The sequence below is a fragment of the Camelus ferus genome, chromosome 19 (genome assembly GCF_009834535.1).
Source record: "Camelus ferus isolate YT-003-E chromosome 19, BCGSAC_Cfer_1.0, whole genome shotgun sequence".
Lineage (NCBI taxonomy): Eukaryota > Metazoa > Chordata > Mammalia > Artiodactyla > Camelidae > Camelus > Camelus ferus.
The window spans coordinates 7663565-7669564 of NC_045714.1; the positions used below are offsets into that span (position 1 = coordinate 7663565).

Sequence of the window (6000 nt, forward strand, 5' to 3'; positions counted from 1 at the left end):
GTTAGCAATGGAGTCCCTAGAATGGATGGATGGAAGGATGGATGGAAGGATGGATGGATGGGTGGATGAGAGAATGATGATCTGTGACTCACTAGGAACTCAAGTTCATTTCTGCTTGTACATTGGTTTCTGGGTCTCGTTGATCTGCCCAAAGTTTATCCCTGGCGGCCCCTGACATTTTGATTAGTGGTCGTTCCCTGACTTCCTTTCCAATAATCCTTCCTGAACCCAGATCCCTTCTTTCCTGCAGACTCTAGCCCCTTCTCAGTTCTTACGAGCAAATAACTTGCTGTGAAGGTTTCCAGATTTGCCCCTGGTTGGCCTGCTCACTGCAGCTCTGAATGGAATTAACCTTTTCTCTCTTTTGTTCCCTGAAGTGATGATGATCAGACTTGTTAACATGTGCTGAGAGTCCACTCCCTGCTAGGCACTGTCCCAGATGCTTTCCATGCACCTGACTTCATGACAGACTGAGGTTCAAGTCCAGGCAATTATTTACATTCTGTCTGACCTTACTCAAGTTATGGAAACTTCTAAACCATAGTCTCTTAATTTTGAAGAAAAAAAAAATCCCCTAATACCACAAGAGGCCCCCACATGGATTCAATCCATGGTGTATATGGTGTGCTTCATGCATGCTTGGTACATGGTGGGTGCTCAGTAAATGCTAGATAATGTGGTTGTGGGGGTGAGAGCCAACAGTTTGAGGACTACTGGAATAGCAACGCGTAACATCTTTGGAGAGAGACTTATTCTTTTGAGGTCTTCGTTTATGCTTCTGGGCGCACAGTTTAACAAACAGGCTTCTGTAGCGGGAAGCGGACATGAACCAGGACTCGGATGAGCCGGCAGGACTGGAAGATCCACACTCTCCGGCAGCTCCCCACGGCTTCTTTTCGGTGAGGGCCAAAAGTTCTCAACTTTCGTTTCCTTTTAGGTTCTGATTTATTTATTAATTAGGCAAAATGGGAATTGACGAGCCTGAAATGATAAAGATGCTTGTGATGTAAAAAAATGTTTTCCTATGTCAGGAATGAAAGATGTGGCAGGGATGAATGGGAGAAAAATGACTGTGTCAAAGCCAGCCAGAGTGTCACTTCCCCGCTCTCCGGGGGTAAGAAAGGTAGTGAAATATGGGTACTCGGTGGATGAGAAAGTCAGAGTTTGTCTGATTTCCTCATTGGACTTGGGACTTGTTCACAGACTAACTGGTTGGATGGCAATTTGCTTTCTTGCGGAAAAACTGACAGAGCAACGCGCATTTTACAATCGAGGCTTAGAGAAACCTGTTTTCTCTTGTAGTTTATTCTTCTGCAGAGTGGTGTTTCCAGGCCGCTGACACACGCGAAGGAAAGGCTGTGTTTATGTGTGTGCACACCTCTCTGCCTGCAGTATGCATTTGCTCCTGGCTGCGTTATATGTGTAGCTGAGGCTGTGGGTCCTGGTGATTTAGTCCAAGGCATATGTAGTGCTCTGTAGAAGGCATTCCTGGTTAGTAGCCCCTCACTTCCTGTGTTATTCAAGCTGTTGGCAAAGGTAATTATACTTAATAGGAGCCACCTTTGATTTAAAACGGCAAAGGTGAGCAATTAGATTGAGCTTCAAGCATAGGGTGGGGGTGGCCTGCACCTTTTATTTGGGGACATTTGTTGAGAGCAGCTGGGATTGCTTACAAGGGCAGTGTTTCTTGCACCCGTATTTGTCACCCAGATTGTCTTAGAAAGACAATTAGCAGACCTGGGAGAGAGACACCAACGGCATCGTGCAGGCAGCTGCCTTCCTCATCCCGCCCTCCCGAATGTCACCGGAAGGGAATCACTCCTCAGCTCCATCTGCCCCTGAGCATGTGCCCAGCTCTCCCGGGTGGGTTCAGCATTGCCCTGCTCACTTCTTACTGATCACCTCCACGGACAGTTGCAGCCCCTACAAGATCAGTCCTGCCCAGTAGACGGGCAGTCCAGAGATGTCTAGTCCCGTGGCCTCAGACAGAGGAGTCTGGGTCTGCTCAGGCCTCAGCAGCAACAACAAAAGCATCCCAGTCCCTAATCCTTTAATGATTAAATTTGAGATGATTTAATATTTGTAAGATTTCATTTCAATTCTATGCGTGGCTATTACTGCATTTCCAAGATTATCCATCTAGGTACGTGCGCATGTATGTAATATAAATATATACTTCTTTTTAGCAGGCCTAGCTTGGTTTTTCAGAATACACATGGGCTGCCCTTCCCCAGAGTTTCTGGATTGCAACACCCAAGCAAGGGAGTTTCCGCTGGGCAGAAGCAGCCTGTTTCACGGCAGTGTCCCCAGAACTGTGACTGACACAGGGTCTGACGGACAGACTCCTAAGAAAAGGAGTTGTAAAGGCTTCCAAAGGGTTCCCAAGCTCCAGGCAGGGCTTTCGTTCCCTGACAGCTGCAAGATGGGTTCATACAGTCTAGAGGGATCTTGGGAAAATCTTCTCACCTAAACCTCCCTGCTCTTAGGTTAAAGTCATGGCCTGAAACCTTCTTTCTCACAGCGTGGTCTGTGGGCCGGCAGCTTCCTCATCTCCTGGGCGCTTGTGAGAAATGCAGACTCTCAGGCCCTGGTCCAGACCTGCTGAATTAGAGTCAGCATTTTAAGGAGATGCCCGGGGATTTGCGAGCAGATTGGGACTGAGGAGAATTAGCTTCCAGGTCCCTGAATGGTTGGCTCCCACTCAGCTTTCTGATGTGAGGTTCTCCTGTTCTGTACCCTGTACCCTGGCCTTATTCTGTCCTCCTTACTGCCCAGCTGTGCCCTCTTCTTAGTCTTGCTAAGTCCAGGTAGCAGTTACCCTGAGTATCGCTTGCTCAGGAAAACTTTTTCTGACCCTTTTGATAATGTCAAATCCCACCCCCTTCCCCCATATTAGCCTGAAAGCACCGTGTTACTGCTTTGCCCTTTTCAGCGTTGACATTTTATGACTCTTGGTTTATTTGATTCCCATCCGTCTCTTCCTGCACCCCCTACCCACAGACAGTAAATTCCATGAGGGCAGGTGCTGTGACTGGCTTCATCGCCCACCCCCAAGTCCTGAGGCCCCAGCATTGCATCCAGTGCATGCTAGAAGCTCAAGAAGTATTTGTCCAACAGACAGATGCATGTTATCAGGCTATAGAAAGAGGACTGTTGTAGGCCTATCACTTATTACTCAGCTTCTCTCTTTCGGAATTATCAGGAAATTTCTAGAACTGTCTTTTGTTTATTCAGTTCCATTGATGAGAAAACCAACACAACATTGTCCACACATCGAGCACTATTCCATATGATGCTCACAACATCTTATACATTTTATAAAAGAATAAATTGAGGCTTAATTAAACAGATTAAACAGCAGGTTGCAGGACCAGAAAACATGTTTCACTCTTAAATCAGACACCAAGGAGGCTGGGGACTTGCTCTGCTTGGGTTGGCTGTCAGCTTGGCTTCCTAAGAGGTGTGGAGTTCCCTGTTCACCCTGCTAGAACAAATCTTTACTGAACACACCTGCCGTGGGGTAAGCTCTCTTCCAGGCTGTGGAAACTACAGTGAACAAAATGTATCAGGCTCCTGCTGTCATGGGGCAGAGCCCGACATACATTTAAGATGCAAGATAGTGAAAAGGGCTAAGAAGAAAGTCAGGCATGGCAAAGGGATGGAGGGTGGGGAAGACAGACTGTTGTGTTGTAGGTTTTTTTTTCTTTGCTGCTGTGTCTCCAGCACTTTGCTCAAGGGTTGGCATACTATAGGTGCTCAGTTAACATCGGTTGTTGATTGACTGGCGGATGAAGTTCAGTATTTACAAAGGAGCTGAGCACTAGCTGAGTGGTGTGTGACCATAAAATGGAGCAGACAAAAATGGGACTATCTGGGGACAGGAATTTCTGACCCTGGCCTCCAGATTATGCTCTAAGTCACAGGTTTGTGATTAGAATAATCAGAATTGTTGTAGAGTTTTCAAAAGGAAAAAAAAAAAAAAAACCCTGCAGGTACCCAGCTTCTTCCTTAGGCAAATTTTAGAATCAAAATTTCTGGAGGTGAGACTCAGCATGCGTTTATAAAAAAACAACCCCACAGTTGAGTCTGACCTGCAGAGAAGGTTGAGAAGTACTGCTCCAACCAGCTGAAATGATAACACTATCTATCATATACTGAGCGCCTACTGTGTGCCAGGCAAAGTACTCAGTGACTAACGAGCCCCGTCAAGAAAGAGAAGAAGACGATGATGATAATGTCAATGACAAAGATGAAAACGGCAGTACTAATCGAATAATGGCTTTGTGCCAGCAGGTGGTACAGTAAGCGCTTGACATCTTCCAACTGTTTCTTCTTTACGCCCATCCTGTGAAATAAGTTCTTTTATTACGCCCTGTTACCGACTTCAGAGAATAGTCAAACAACTATCAGATGACGTGATTTTGAGCAGAGACGAACGAATTATGGCCTATGAGCCAAATTCAGCCCACCTCCAGTTTCTGTGTGATTTGCGAGTGAGACGGGCTTTCGCATTTTTGAATGTTGGGAGTGGGGAATGTGGAGACTTGTGTCCTGTCACGTTGTGTAAGCACCTCCGTGAGGTCTTTGATTTTGCCTCTTGGCCTGCAAAGCCAAGAATGTTTACTGTTTGGCCTTTCACAAGAAAATCTGCTGGCCCCTGATCTAGAACTTTATTTCCCAACTTGTTGTATGTGTAAGACAGTTGCTTGCGAGGTAATTTTAGGTGTTAGAAGCCTGCATTTTTAAAAATAGCTGTGGTTTAATTCGCTGTGTATTAGAAGGAAAAAGTACATTAAAATCGTGATTTCGTGGGTATTATTGCTGGATCGAATGTGCAGAAAAAAGAAAATGAATCCATTGGAAATCAATTTTGAAAAAAAATTAGGTAAGTAGTGGTACAGATAGTACTGAGATAAAACAAAAACCATGACGGTGACAGAGGAAGGGTGAACACTGGCTTCCTGGGCCGGAGAGCGGGAGGCACAGGAAGAAGTAAACATAAAGGCAGTCGTTTCACTGGGATGAGAGAAGATAGGGAGGCAACCGAGGGCTACAGGTCTTTCCATTTTTAATATTCTGTGAGTTTGAGCTTTGAGAACCCTTGTTTTTCAGGACTTTTGGATCTCTCGAGGTCTCCTCCAGCGCTCTGATTCTATGAAAAGTTTCCTCAGGAGATTCCGACGCAGGCTGGGGTTGTCTGGGATTCGTTATAGCTCAAGGCACAGTCTTCCTGTGTTTTTCCTTCTGCTGCCTTAGACAGACAGATGAGCGAACCCCAGATGGGTTCAGAGGTTTGGTGGGGAGCTCTCAGAGGCTCCTCAGTCCAGCCAGGAGAGGGAAGCGTGGGGGAGCAATTTGATAATTACTGTTGCTATTTTGAGACACAGATAGCAGAGATTAGGGAAAGCATGATGAGAAATCACATTAAAACAACCAAGAAGGTAACAACAGAAACTATTTGAATCCCGGGGAGGCCAGGCTGGGTTTGTAATGACACAGTTGTGTGTGTGTGTGTGTGTGTGTGTGTGTGCGCGCGCGCGCGGGCACGGAGGTGTGCTGATATATTTATTTTCGTGCAGATCATTTTGTCCTTTGCAGTTGAAGCTTCAGTTCAGTAGCTTTGAGACAAACAGGAAAGTCTGTGTTATTCTTTACAGGAACACATCAAAGGTAGTTCCTGGCAACAGTCAAAATGTCTGTCAAGGAAGGAGAAAGGATTGTGAGGTATTCATGACCTGTTTGAAGAACTGGTGTTAAAAACACATTCAAAAAGGAATCCTGTTAGTTAGAAGATGAAAGGAAAATAGGAGAGAGGGAGGCTCCTTGCTTTGTCCAGGCCGAAAGGTGATTGTTTCCCCACCATTTCTGACTTGCTCAAGAATAGAAAGAAGCAAAAAAAATGACCCATTTCAATTATCATCTTGCAGGGGAGCTGAACTCTGCCTTTGGAAACTTTTTCTTTGGCCCTAACCAAAATAAAGCACCAACTTCTCTTCTGTT

General features: G+C 45.6%; 1 protein-coding gene across 14 annotated transcripts in view; it reads left to right on the top strand.

The window, feature by feature from the left end:
• The window catches only part of TSHZ2 (teashirt zinc finger homeobox 2), a 410600-nt gene that overhangs the window by 20748 nt on the left and 383852 nt on the right, over positions 1–6000 (top strand). The window contains exon 1 of one of the 14 annotated variants that reach the window (XM_032461402.1): positions 878–899. The exons of the other annotated variants lie outside the window; for them this stretch is intronic. The gene's annotated coding sequence lies outside the window, so the exon portion shown is untranslated. Of the gene's footprint in view, positions 1–877; positions 900–6000 lie in introns of those variants that run through there. 14 annotated transcript variants of the gene reach the window in all.